Source organism: Myodes glareolus, chromosome 10 (assembly GCF_982192425.1).
Source record: "Myodes glareolus chromosome 10, mMyoGla1.1, whole genome shotgun sequence".
Taxonomy (NCBI): Eukaryota; Metazoa; Chordata; class Mammalia; order Rodentia; family Cricetidae; genus Myodes; species Myodes glareolus.
In genome coordinates this window covers 47,458,261-47,471,143 of record NC_142035.1, presented here as the reverse complement: position 1 = coordinate 47,471,143, position 12,883 = coordinate 47,458,261, and the positions used below count along the sequence as shown (strand labels likewise).

General features: G+C 46.3%; 1 long non-coding RNA gene across 2 annotated transcripts; it reads left to right on the top strand.

The window, feature by feature from the left end:
* Positions 1–5,300: 5,300 nt before the first annotated feature.
* LOC125416847 (uncharacterized) lies at positions 5,301–11,864 on the top strand. Of its 2 annotated transcripts, none has more exons than XR_015739145.1 (4): positions 5,301–5,667; positions 6,164–6,278; positions 7,981–8,054; positions 10,011–11,864. It is a non-coding gene; the product is annotated as an uncharacterized LOC125416847 (long non-coding RNA). The 2 variants fall into 2 exon arrangements; XR_015739144.1 differs by having other exon boundaries at positions 5,301–5,724.
* The last annotated feature ends 1,019 nt before the right edge of the window (positions 11,865–12,883 follow it).

Sequence of the window (12,883 nt, the reverse complement as noted above, 5' to 3'; positions counted from 1 at the left end):
ATCACCATGCACAAAACTCAAGTCCAAATTGATCAAAGACCTCAATATAAAGCCAGTCACACTGAACCTTATAGAAGAGAAATGGGAAATACACTTGAACACATTGGCACAGGAGACCACTTCCTAAATATAACCCCAGCAGTACAGACACTGAGAGAAACAATAAATGGGACCTCCTGAAACTGAAAAGCTTCTGTAAAGCAAAGGACATGGTCAACAAGACAAAACAGCAGCCTACAAAATGGGAAAAGATTTTCACTAACCCCACATCAGACAGAAGTCTGATCTCCAAAATATACAAAGAACTCAAGAAATTGGTCACCAAAAGAACACATAATCCAATTAAAAAAAAAATGGAGTACAGACCTAAACAGAGAACTCTCAACAGAGGAATCTAAAATGGCTGAGAGACACTTAAGGAAATGTTCAACATTCTTAGTCATCAGATTAATGCAAATCAAAACAACTCTGAGATTCATCTTACACCTGTAAGAATGGCCAAAATCAAAAACACTGATGACAACTTATCCTGGAGAGGTTGTGGGGAAAAGGGAACACTTCTGCATTGCTGATGGGAATGCAAGCTGGTACAACCACTTTGGATATCAGTGTGGCGATTTCTCAGAAAATTAGGAAACAACCTTCCTCAAGACCCAGTAATATCACTTTTGGGTATATATCCAAAGGGTGCTCAATGGTGACACAAGGACATGTGCTCAACTATGTTCAAAGCAGCTATGTTTGTCATAACCAGAACCTGGAAGCAATCTAAATACCCCATGACCGAAGAATAGATAAGAAAAATGTGGTACATTTACACAATGGAGTACTACACAGCAGAAAAAAATGATGACATCTTGAATTTTTCAGGAAAATGGATAGAGCTAGAAAACATTATTTTGACACAGAAAGACAATTATCACATGTACTCACTCATAGGTGGCTTTTAAACATAAAGCAAGAAAACCAGACTACAAACTACTATCCCAGAGAACTTAGACAGCAATGAGGACACTAAGAGAGACTTACATACATCTAATCTACATGGGAAGTAGAAAAAAACAAGATCTCCTGAGTAAATTGGGAGCATGGGGACCTTGGGTGAGGGTTGAAGGGGCGAGGGGAGAAGCAGGGAGGGAAGCAGAAAAAAATGTAGAAGTCAATAAAAATCAATAATAAAGAAAAGAAAAGGCACCCTCTTGAATACATTTGGGATAGTAGTAGCCCTAGGTCCTAGATCCACATATGTGGTACCAGGGCCAGTTACCCTGCAGCCAGAACATTAGCAAGCCATGTCTTTGCTGTCTCCAGCTCCCTGTCTCCTATAATTGAGGTCCTAGAAATGGCAGTGATGACTCTTGCGGAAGAATGGTGGGATTTAGACATCCAAATACCATAATGGAGCATGTGAGATATGGCAGTGTTGCCTCATTTGGCCCAGGCCCAGTACCACAGGGACCAGTCCCACTGGGGTCCAGCATACTGACTCAGTCTGTTTCACCCCAAAAGCCAAGGGGACAGTCTTAAAAAAAAAAAAGAAAGAAAGAAAGAAAGAAAGAAAGAAAGAAAGAAAGAAAGAAAGAAAGAGGAGGGAAACCCCAGAAGGAAGAGTTCTGTATCTGCATGAGAGCCTGGTGTAGATGAGGAGGTGCCATGGGCTCGGATTGGGGTGGTCAACCTAGTCATGCACACAGCACTCCCTGGAGATAAATTCTGGCCCTGGGAAACGGAAGAATACACAGAAAGCCTGTGGTCCTGAGAGAAAGCCTCCTGTGAACATGACTTTTGGACAGTATTGTCCTCGATGGAGGTTCCTGATGTTCACCCTTGAATGCCCAAGCAGGGCATATGGAAGAAATGGGCTTAGATGCCCACCCTGCAATCCTCATGTGCCATGTCAGAGCCATTAGGGAGGCCCTGTGTTGACTGCACGTGAGACCAAGTGTCCCAGCACATCTAGGGAAAACAGGCTGAGGCTCCGACTCCTCGATCTCTGATCTCAGACGCCCAGATCAGCAGGCACAGAAAGGACAGGGGCAGGGTCACTAGGGGTAGCTTTCCCCAGAGTAAGATTCAGTTTCTGTTTCCTGTACCCCAGAGCCTTCCCTCAACTTCCCTATCAGCTGGAGAAAAAAGATACAGATGCAGCCAGCTGAAGGACACCCATAAGGAGAAGTAAGAGTGTCATGGGCAACTCTAGGAGTAGATTCTTTTCAGAAGAGAGGAGAGCCCCAAACAAAGGCACCACCAATTGTGTAAGTCACAGAACCCAAGGTGGTTTTTTTTGTTTTTTTTTTTTAGACAGGGACTCGTGTATCTCAGGTCACCTATGTAGCTGAGAACGACCTTGAACTTCTGAGTTTCCTGCCTCTCCCTTCCAAATGTTAGGGTAACAGATGTCATCCCTATACCTGGTTTGTGTGGTCAGGGCACTGAACCCAGAGCTTCCCGTGTGCCAGGCAAGGACTCTGCCAGTGCATTACATCCCTAGCCACCAACCCTCTTTTCAATAGGTTTTCATGTTCTGCCCTTGAATTTGCTCTGTAACAAGGCTGACCTTCCGTCAATGATCCTCCTGCTCCAGTCCACCAAGTAACTGGGATTACAAACCTGTGCCACCGGCCCGGCAGCTACCCACTGACTTTGACTGAAGCAGTACAAAGTCTACAGTTCATTCCACAACCTAGTTTTGCCCAGCTCTGACTGAAGACCCCGCAACAGGTGAAACAGCAGTGTGAATAAAAACGAGAGGGGTGCTTTGGAGTGAGAAAGTTAGGGTTGGGATGGGCGCAGTTCAGTCGGGTGGTAGGCTGGGGTCTAGATTGGAATTTAGGATGGAAATGTTTGCAGGCGAGGATAAGATGGGGCCCGGGCAGGAAAGAGGGGAGTGGTTTGGGATGATGCGCTAGGATTATGGGAGAAAGGCTCTTAGTTAGTGGTTAGAGCGGCCATTCGAGTGAGGAGAGCCTGGGATGGGAGCCGCTGCTGTGGAGCAGGGAGTAGGGTTATAGTGGGAGTTGGGGTGAGGGGGCGGGGCTGGAGAGGACCCAGCATGGGGGCATAGCTTAGAGTTCATGCTTAGGGTTTACACGTGTTTGGAAAGTCCGGGAGTCACACCCACCTGCATACCCTACCCCAGAAAGTCCCAGCCCCACTTGGCTCCCCGCTCCCTGATCCCTGATCGGGCCTCCTCTGCAGGCCCACAGATGGAAGTGCCTGTTGAATGGAGGAAATGGCTGCGGGGACGGCTGAACTGCCTGCCAGAGAAGAGAACAGGAAGGAAGGCCAAAGAACTCTCAGTGCAGCTGGTTCTCTGCTTCTGCTTCCCAGGAGAGGAGGATCCTGTCCTGGGGGCTGTTTCCTCTTTCCTGAACCCTCAGCCCTCTTTGTATCCATCTGAGAGTGTGCTCAGAGGGCAGCTGAAGGCCTTGCACAATCTCAGGTCAGGAAAGGCCTAAGCAGGGGACAGCCCCCACCGGGCCAAGGACTGGAGACTTGAGCAGCTTAAGTGGGTGGGACCTAGAATGAAGGTCCCACAATGAAGCTTTCTCCCAAGCAAATGGGAGATGCTGGTATTCTTATTCTCCAGCAAGACCAAACCTGTCTCTCCCGGCCTCCTAGCGTTGGGAGAGTCCCTAGGAGTCAGCTCTCCAATACTTTAAAGACCGCGTTCATCCACCCCGTGACAGGAGAAGTACATTTTCCAGCTTTTAACTTAGGTCTTGGCTTTGCGACTTTTTTGTCCAATAGATGTGAATGGGCATGACATAAACAAGGCCTTGACATGTTCTTCTGTGGTGGCCTTCCCATGTGTGTCCTTGCCAGTGTCCTTAGCAGCGTAGCCTGCAAAGAACAGGCAACAGGCAGCATGTCGTCCCAATTAGAAGAGACACACGGGTAGACAGACCCATGTGGACAGTCTGGAGCAAAGTCTAACTGTGAACCTGTACCAGCCAGACCCCAGTTGCCCTGATACCCTATGGGGTTATTATAGGTGCCACACCCTAGTTTTCTTGAAGCTCTGGGGGCTTATTGGTGACTGGCAATGGGGATTTGGTGCTTGCTTATTCGGCTCCCTTGGCAGGCTAAGGCCTGGAGGCTTTGTCCTCAGAAACACCACATGCTTGTTCTTAGTGTAAGAGAGGTCAGGACTGTCTTACCTGGCCCAGTCAGCCAACTCATCTTTTTCATCCTTTCCTTGGGTCTACAGAGACATCTGTAAGTCTCCTGCATCCTTGGGTCTATCCTTGGGTCTACGGAGACCTCTGTAAGTCTCCTGCATCTTTGGGTCTATGGAGATCTCTGTAAGTCTCCTGCATCCTTGGTCTATGGAGACCTCTGTAAGTAAGTCTCCTGCATCCTTGGGTCTATCCTTGGGTCTATGGAGACCTCTCTAAGTCTCCTGTATTCTGCAAGTGAACTGACCCACCTTGGGAGGTGGGGCCAGTTGGTCTTATTTCAGACAGAAGAATCAAGCTATGGAGATATTTTGGAATTTCCCAGAGAATTTTCTTTTGGATTTAAAAAAAAAAAAAAGATGGGAGGGAGGAGGACTGGAGCAGAAGGATCAGATGGGGAAGGGTGGGGTATTGGGGAGGGGGAGAGATAGCAAGATTGAGGCACATTTGCAGTGGTATGGAAACAGTGTAGTGAAGACTTCCTAAAATATGAGGTGATCCTAATGAATCTCCAAATAATGGGAGACACAGAGTCCCAACTCATCTCTTGTCATCAAACAAAGCTTCCAGGACTGGGACTGGGTTACATTCAATTGAGTTATTGGCCAAAGTGTCCAATGGAAGTCCCCAAACAACCCAGGTTGCCAAGACAGTGGGTGACTCTCTATAAACTGACAGCAAGGCCCCACTGCTGAAGACAAAACCCACACAGCTCATTGAACATGGAAAGATCGAGCTGGTGTCTATGTAGAACTGTCACCCCCTACATTCTAGAGTCTTTGCTTCAGGAAGGTACTCTGCAGGCTACCAAAAGAGAAACATGTACACCAACTCAGCCACAAAACCTTTGATCTACACTCTTTCCTGCCTGCGAAATATGCTAGGACAATAGTGGCACAAAGCTGTGGGAGTAACCAACCAATGTCTGATTTGACTTAAGTCCTACTCTACAAGATGGAACCCATACCCAGCAGGGCTTGGGTGACTAGAACCAGAGACTAGATATCCCAGAGACCTAGAGTAAAACCAAATACTACTCATCTTAAAATACACACACACACACACACACACACACACACACTATACATATAGTGTGTGTGTATATATTTATATATTAATAAAATGACTCCTAATGATATTCTGCTGTACTCATAAATCAGTGCCTTGCTCAGCCATCATCAGAGAAACTTCCTCCTGCAGCAGATACAGAGACTGACAGCCAGACATTATGCAAAGAGAGAGAGAGAGAGAGACCTTGGAACACTCAACTCTAAATGGGAGGTCTCCATCAAATCCCTCCCCTCAGAGCTCAGCGAACCCCAAAGAAGAGGAGATGGAAAGAGAGTAAGAGTCAGAGAGGATGGACAGAGGGATTGAAGGACACCAGGAGGACAAGGCTCTCTGAATCAGCTGAGCTAGGATCATATGAACTCAGAGACTGAAGCAGCAAGCACAGGGCCTCCTCGCGTCTGCACCGGGTCCTCAACAGGTGTACTATGGCTTTCAGTCTAGTATTTTTTAATGGAACTCCTGAGCATATGAACAAGTGGGTCTCTGATTCTTGTACCTTCTCCTGGCTTCTTTTCCTTCTGTTGGGTTGCCTGGTCCAGGCTCGGTGTGAATTTTTTTAAATCTTGTTTTATTTTGTTATATTTTGTTGTTGTCTCTTAGATAACTCATTCTTTTCTAATGAGAGACAGAAAGGGAGCGGATCTGGATGAGAGGGGATGCAGGGAGGAACCTGGATGGGAAGAGGGAAGTAAAACTATGTTGTACGAGAAAAGAATCTGTTTTCAAAAAAAGGGAAAAGTTGGTTACAAAAACCTAACCTCCAAATAGCAATAGTATAAATAAAACAGGATATGTCTCCCTTGTCTCAAGCTAGCATTGGCATACAATTTATTTCTGTGTGTGAATGGGTTGAAGTAGGGTCTTATTATTATGTAGTCATGGTTGGCCTTGAACTTGTGATTTTCTTGCTGCAGCTTCTAAATGCCTGTGTGCTACCACGTCCATCTGGCAACTTGATCATTGTGAAGCAGGACCCCTTCGTTTTCAGGCAGCTGTCTTCAATGGAATGCCTCTACTCACAGAAGAAGGGTCAGTGCAACCCAAGCCCAGCTTTGTGACATTTCCGTAAACTGCATGCTTCATGCTTTTTTATGTCAAACTAACTAGAAGTTAGTCACAAGGTCTTATGCAATTGTTCTAATAGAGAATGTGCCCGGGGAAATCTTGGAGATTCATTACTGAGCAGGTTCATTTCCCCTACCCAGATTCTGGGCTTCTTCCCGCGAGGGCACCAATTTGCCAGTGTTTGTGCAGAGCCTCCAACCTCCTCCAGAGGGTGCCAGAGCCCTCTGCTTCCTCAACCTTCAGATTCTTGTGGGGAGGGAGGGTGCATAAGAGGTGTGGGGTTCTTTGTCGTTTAGATTTTTGTTGAAGGCTGAGCTCTGGAGTGATAGCTGAGCTCTCTCTCACATCTGGGTCCAAAGCAGAAGACAGATAAAACTAACTCAAAACCACATGAGTCTTTAGGAACCTCAAATCCAGCCCCCAATAGCACACCTTCTCCAGTTAGGCCAAATCCTCTCCAAACAACCCTTAACTGGGGACCAAGTATTCAAATACCAGAGACTTGTGGGGGTCATGTCATTCAGGCCAACACAATGACATACAATCAGAAGTAGAGAAAACCAGAGCCAAACAGGCCCTTAAAGAAAGCTACCCTGGAGCAGGACAGGCACCTTGGGCGGTTGGCCCTGACTATTTTGCAGAAAGGTGTGCTGATCACCAGATCAATACTAGACAGTGAAGGAGAAAGAGCAGAGAGAGAAGGATTCTGAAGTGAATGAAAGATGAGCTGGGTGTAGATGTGCATGCCTGTAACCCCAGCCAACACTCAGGGTGGAGACAGGAGGATTGGGAGTTCAGGACCGTACATGAGACCATATCTCAAAATAAACAAGCAAGCATGATAGTTCCTGCCTAAAATACTCGCACTTGGGAGGCTGAGGCAGGAAAAATTGAGATTTTGAGACCAGCCTGTTCTACGAGACAAGAGAGAGAAAGGAGAGAGAGAGAGAGAGAGAGAGAGAGAGAGAGAGAGAGAATGAATCAAGGGCTAGGGGTGTGTATTCAGGACTTAGAATGCACAAGTTCTAAGTTTGACCCCCAGAAACACACACACACACACACACACACACACACACACCGGCAGGGGGCGGGGGCTGAATAGAGCCTGGTGTGGTCCTGGCAGCATTTCAAGCAATGTGCATGGAGGACAACGAGCCTTGTACTATCATCTCCGGAGGTTTGTGCAGCAGCCAGGCGGGGATGGAATGTGGACACAGGCAGCCACTTCCGGCACCCAGCTCTGAACGACCAGCTACACTGCCTTCTGAAAGAACGTGTAAACAAAGGTGAGCAGTGTGACTCAGACGGATAATGCAAACTGCAAATGGAGTTTATGAAAAAGGGAAGTTTGAATGTTATTATATTCATAAACAACAAAGCAGCCGTGAAAGAAAGAGCACAAACAAGTGGAACTTCTAAACAGCATAGCTAAAATAAGAGGAAATTTAAATAGAAATGAATATGAAACTCTGTGGTTAGGGTTTCCAAAATTAATCCACTCTTCCTTTTTCTAATTTTAATTTATTATTAGCACATGTGCGCAAGTGTGTACGTGCATGTGTGTGTGTGTGTGTGTGTGTCTACGTGCATGCGTGTGTGGGTGTCCGTGAATTACAAGAACGTCTTAACATCTTTGTGGAATCAGTTCACTCCTTCTGTCTTTAAGGGGTTCACCCTCGCATGCAGCGAAGGCTTCACCGATGAGCCCTGTCACCAGCCTTTCACACTTCTTTCTTTGATGTGAGTACGGGGGCAGAATACCTTGATTTCAACTAAAGCCAGATGTGCCACTATAAGCCCCGTGGCAGGAGGATCAGGAGTTCAAAGCCATCAACCTCTCATACCAAGTTCCAAGTTAGTCTAGGCTCCAGGAAAGCCTGTTTCAAAACACACACACACACACACACAAAATCCAATTCCTGTATTCCCTAGTGGATGGGTACAATAAACCTGGGTCACTAGACAAGACTGAGAACAGAAGAGGGACACCATGACCCTGGGTCCTTAAATATATCCCTTGACCCCTGGATCAAGCCTGACCTAAAGCTGAAAGCTACAAGCTCTCCTGTTAATTATCCAATTGTCATCTTTGTTTCTGTCAGCCCTCAGATGAGCCACCATAGAGGGGAGCTGCCAGGATGTGGTTGCAATCTCATCTCTAAGGAGAAATCACAGAAATTTCTAAATTTCCCTAAACAGAGATCACATAGTTGCCTCGGGGAAAGCAGTTCATCAAAGAAAGGTGCCAGGACGGGGGTGGGGGGCAGTCCAGTGCTAGCGTGTCTGCTGATGTCCACAGACCCTGGCTACATCCCAGACCCCAAAAGGAGAGAAAGCAAAGGCGGGAAGGAGGGAGAAGGGTGGGGAGAGACTGGAGACCAAGGAGGGAGGGAGGAATGACGTGTGAACCCCTCGCAGCGGTGCATCTCCTCTCACTGACGTGGACCCAGACTGGAGAATGAGCACACAGCAAGCAGGCTCCCCGGTGGTGTGTGACGTGATGACCGCTTTTTATCTCAGGAAGAAATTTAAAAAAAAAAAAAGACAATCAGAAAACTAGAAACGGGCTGGAGAGATGGCTCAGTGGTTAAGAGCATTGCCTGCTCTTCCAAAGGTCCTGAGTTCAGTTCCCAGCAACCACAAGGTGGCTCACAGCCATCTGTCATGAGGTCTGGTGCCCTCTTCTGGCCTGCAGACATACACACAGACAGAATATTGTATACATAATAAATAAACATTAAAAAAAAAAGAAAGCTAGAAACAAATCCAGGCATGGTAACGCACGCCTTTAATCCCAGCACTTGGGACACAGAGGCAGGCGGATCTCTGTGAGTTCAAGGCCAGCCTGGTCTACAAGAGCTAGTTCCTGGACAAGCACCAAAACTATAGAGAAACCCTGTCTTGAAACAAATAAATAAATAAATAAATAATTTTTTTTAAAAGTCATAAAAAAGAAAGAAAGAGAGAGAAAGAGGAAAGAAGGAAGGAAGGAAGGAAGGAGAGAGAGAGAGAGACAGAAGGAAAGAAAGAAAATAGAAACTATGGTCATGCTCACTACTCTCTCTGAAGTTACCAAAAAAAAAAAAAACCCCGACTTGTTCTCTTTCTACTCTAGTACAAAGAACAAATTCTTGACCAACCCACCAAATTGCACCTTTCTTCTTTTCTCCAACTAGAGACCCTGGACAGTTGCATTGTGTGTGCCAGAAGTCATCAGAAAGTCTCTGATTGGGGTGCCCCTTGTGGGGTCACAAGGCCTCCCTGATCAGCTCTCTCTAGCCATAGTGTTCCCTGAGTGATGAGTGATCCATCCTAGGGATTTCCTCTGTCTGCCCTGGGTCTGGCCTAGCAGCTCTCTGGTGAGATCTAAAGGGCTCCTTACTATGGCCCCCAGGGGTGACAGACCTAGCATCTTCAGCTCAAATGAAGGAGAAATCACTGTTATCTTTTTGTTGTGATGGTGTTTCTTTTTATTATTATTAACTCATTTATTTATTGAGACGGGATCTCTCTTTGTAGTATTTACAATCTTGGAGCTCACTATGTAGGCCAGGCTGGCCTTGAACTCACAGAGATCTTCCTGCCTCTGCCTCGTGAGTGCTGGAACTGAAGGCATGTGCAATCATTTGCCTGGCCTCTTTCTCTGCTCAACCCCTGCTCCCAGTATTTGTGGATTTCTTTCTCTCTTCTACCCAGCCCTCCTGAGACTGACACATTCATCTGAAAGCCTCCCTGTGACATCATACGGGATTCAACAATTTGTGAACCCCATCAGAAGCCCTGCCCCAAGCCCCGGACCGGGCAACACAGAGGACCCGACCAAGGCCGCCCCTAACTATGGCTCTCTTTCCATGGCACTTCCCTGGGACTCCATGTTACAGACAACAGGAGCCAGCACAACCCCATCAGCTTGAAGAAGCCACTTGAGGACTTCCAACCATCTTCCCAAGACTGGACCCTTTGCTCTGTTGGGGGAATGTAGAGGGAAGGCAATGACCAAAAGACCAGAGAGGGAATAGTCTCTACTACAAGCCTGGCTCGGAAAGCATCCCTAGCCTTTAATCTGGGAGGCAAGTGCAGTGTATCTCTGTGAGTCCAAGGCCAGCCGTAGTTACGTAATGAGTCTGAAACAATCAAACAAAAGAAGAAATGAAAAAAAAAGGCTTCCACAAACAAACAAACAAAAAGCCCAGCCCCTACTGCACTCAGACTGCAAACAGAAGAACTTGAAATGGCACTGCCAATCAAAATTAGTCACTACCAATACTGAAGAGCTCCCATCCAGAACCTAATGCCAACCAGTCAGGGCTTCCCTCATTTGCATACACCATGGCCCACCCTTGGGTCAGGCACAGCCCATCGACCTCATCCCTGGGATTGCAGGCTCACTCCTATGCTTCTTGCTGTTTGATTGCACCAGAAAGAATGATGTCCAGGTCCAGAGATATCTGACTCCTCTGGCCTCGGCCACTGCCTTCACTCAAGTGAGGAGGAAGGAAGCTCTACTTGCATTTCATCCCATTTTGGACTGGTTGGACTTTTTTTTACACTTATATATTGGATATAATATCACCACACCTATCTAAAGGCTCTCCTTGTGGGCTGATGTGTAGGGCTGGTTCTCAGCACTATTCCCACACCTCCTAGTATTTTTTTCTAAACTGCAGAGGCTAAAAGTGGGCTTGTTTTCCAGACTTTCTTCTTGATACCTCATGACAACAAACCATCCAGTCATAACTAAATGTTCACACTTTAATCCCAGCACCAAAGAGGCAGAAGCAGGCAGATCTCTGTGAATTTCAAACCAGCTAGGGACATACAGCGAGACTGTGTGTGTGTGTGTGTGTGTGTGTGTGTGTGTGTGTGTGTGTGTGTGTGAGAGAGAGAGAGAGAGAGAGAGAGAGAGAGAGAGAGAGAGAGGCAGACAGACAAACAGAGAAACTGAAAAGTCAAACTGCAGTCTGGAATATATTTACAAAACACGTATCTTTACATTATATTAAAAAATATATTTACAAAACAAAGAACTGTTACTCAAAATAAACAAAGAACTCTTAAACTCAACAACAATAAGTAGAAAAGGAAATCCCATTAAAAGTGGGCTAGAGACATGGCCAGATATCTCACCAAGGAGATTCATGTAGCCGGTAAGTGGCAGAGAGAGACTCCATGCCTATAATCCCAGCACTTCAGGAATGAAGCAGAATTATCACAAGTTCAAGACAAGACCAGGTCTGTAAAAAAAAAACAAAAACAAAAACAAAAACAAAAACAAAAACAAAGGAAGGAAAGATGGCTTAGCAGCTAAGAGGAGCACACACTGCTCTTGTAGAGGACCTGAGTTTGGTTCCTAGCACCCATGCCAGGTGGCTCACTACTGCCTGTAACTCCAACTCTGGGGGATCTGATGTCTTCTGGACTCGGTGGGTGCCTGATCTCACCTGCACGTAACCACACGCAGACACACATGCACTCACACATGCACACACATATACTCAGGTAATTTTTTTTAAAAAAAAATCAAAAATAAAGATAAATGGAAGAGCAGAAGAAGGAAGATGGGAAGGGAGAGAGAAGAAAAGGAGAAGGAAGAGAAGGAAGAGGGACAGTTGACATCCTATGTCACTTAGAGAATTGCTAAGTTTAATGGGGAAACACTAAGCCTCGACTAGCATGCCCAGGGTCTAGAGTGGGGAGGCACGTGAGTGGTAGAGCACTGACCAAGAAAGGCCAAGTCCTGGCACCTGGCAGCACCACAGGTTGTCAATCACGTGGAGCACAGGGAAGCAGCGTGTCCTGGAGGGGATGTAAAAGGAGACTCACTTAGGAAAACAGTTTGACAAGAATTTTTTAAATGATTTTGTTTTGTTTTGCTTGGCTGGTTGCTTGGGTTTTTTTTTCTTTCTTTCTTTCTTTTTTTTTTTGAGATTTTGAGAGAGACTCTCTCTTTGTAGCCTGGGCTAGCCTGGAACTCACAGGCTCTGGTCTCTTTACAGACCCACAGACTCCTGTGCATATCACTGAGAGAAAGAAGACGGGTATCGGGTGTGAAAGGCGTCTAATCACAGCTAGCTGACACTGGGAAGAGGCAAAACTATAAAGACTATAAAGAGGTCAGTGGTCACCAAGAGCTGGCGGACAGGGAAAGGTGGCAGATGGAGCAGAGGGACTCTAAGGCCATCAGCTAGTCTACACGATGCTGTGATGTCCATAACGTTATGGATCATAGAAAACATAACACAGCGAGAAAATGCCACAGAGACGTAGTGGCCCACAACTAAAACCCAGACACTTGGGCTGGGAAAGAGGTTTTGTCTCAGTCCAGAAGTCTGAGGACAACCTGTGCAGCATAGTGAGAACCGTGGGGGCAGGGAGGCAGCCTGGGATGTAGCTCAGGCGGAAGAATGCTTGCCTGGCATGGCAGAGACTCTTGGTTTGATCCTCAGCACTTCAAATCCAGTGTTGTGGTCACCTTTAGGTACACAGTGAGTTAAAACCAGACTAAATTATAAGAGACCTGCTCTCAAAAAGAAAAATATTGAACTGTAATGTAAATTATAGACTTTAAT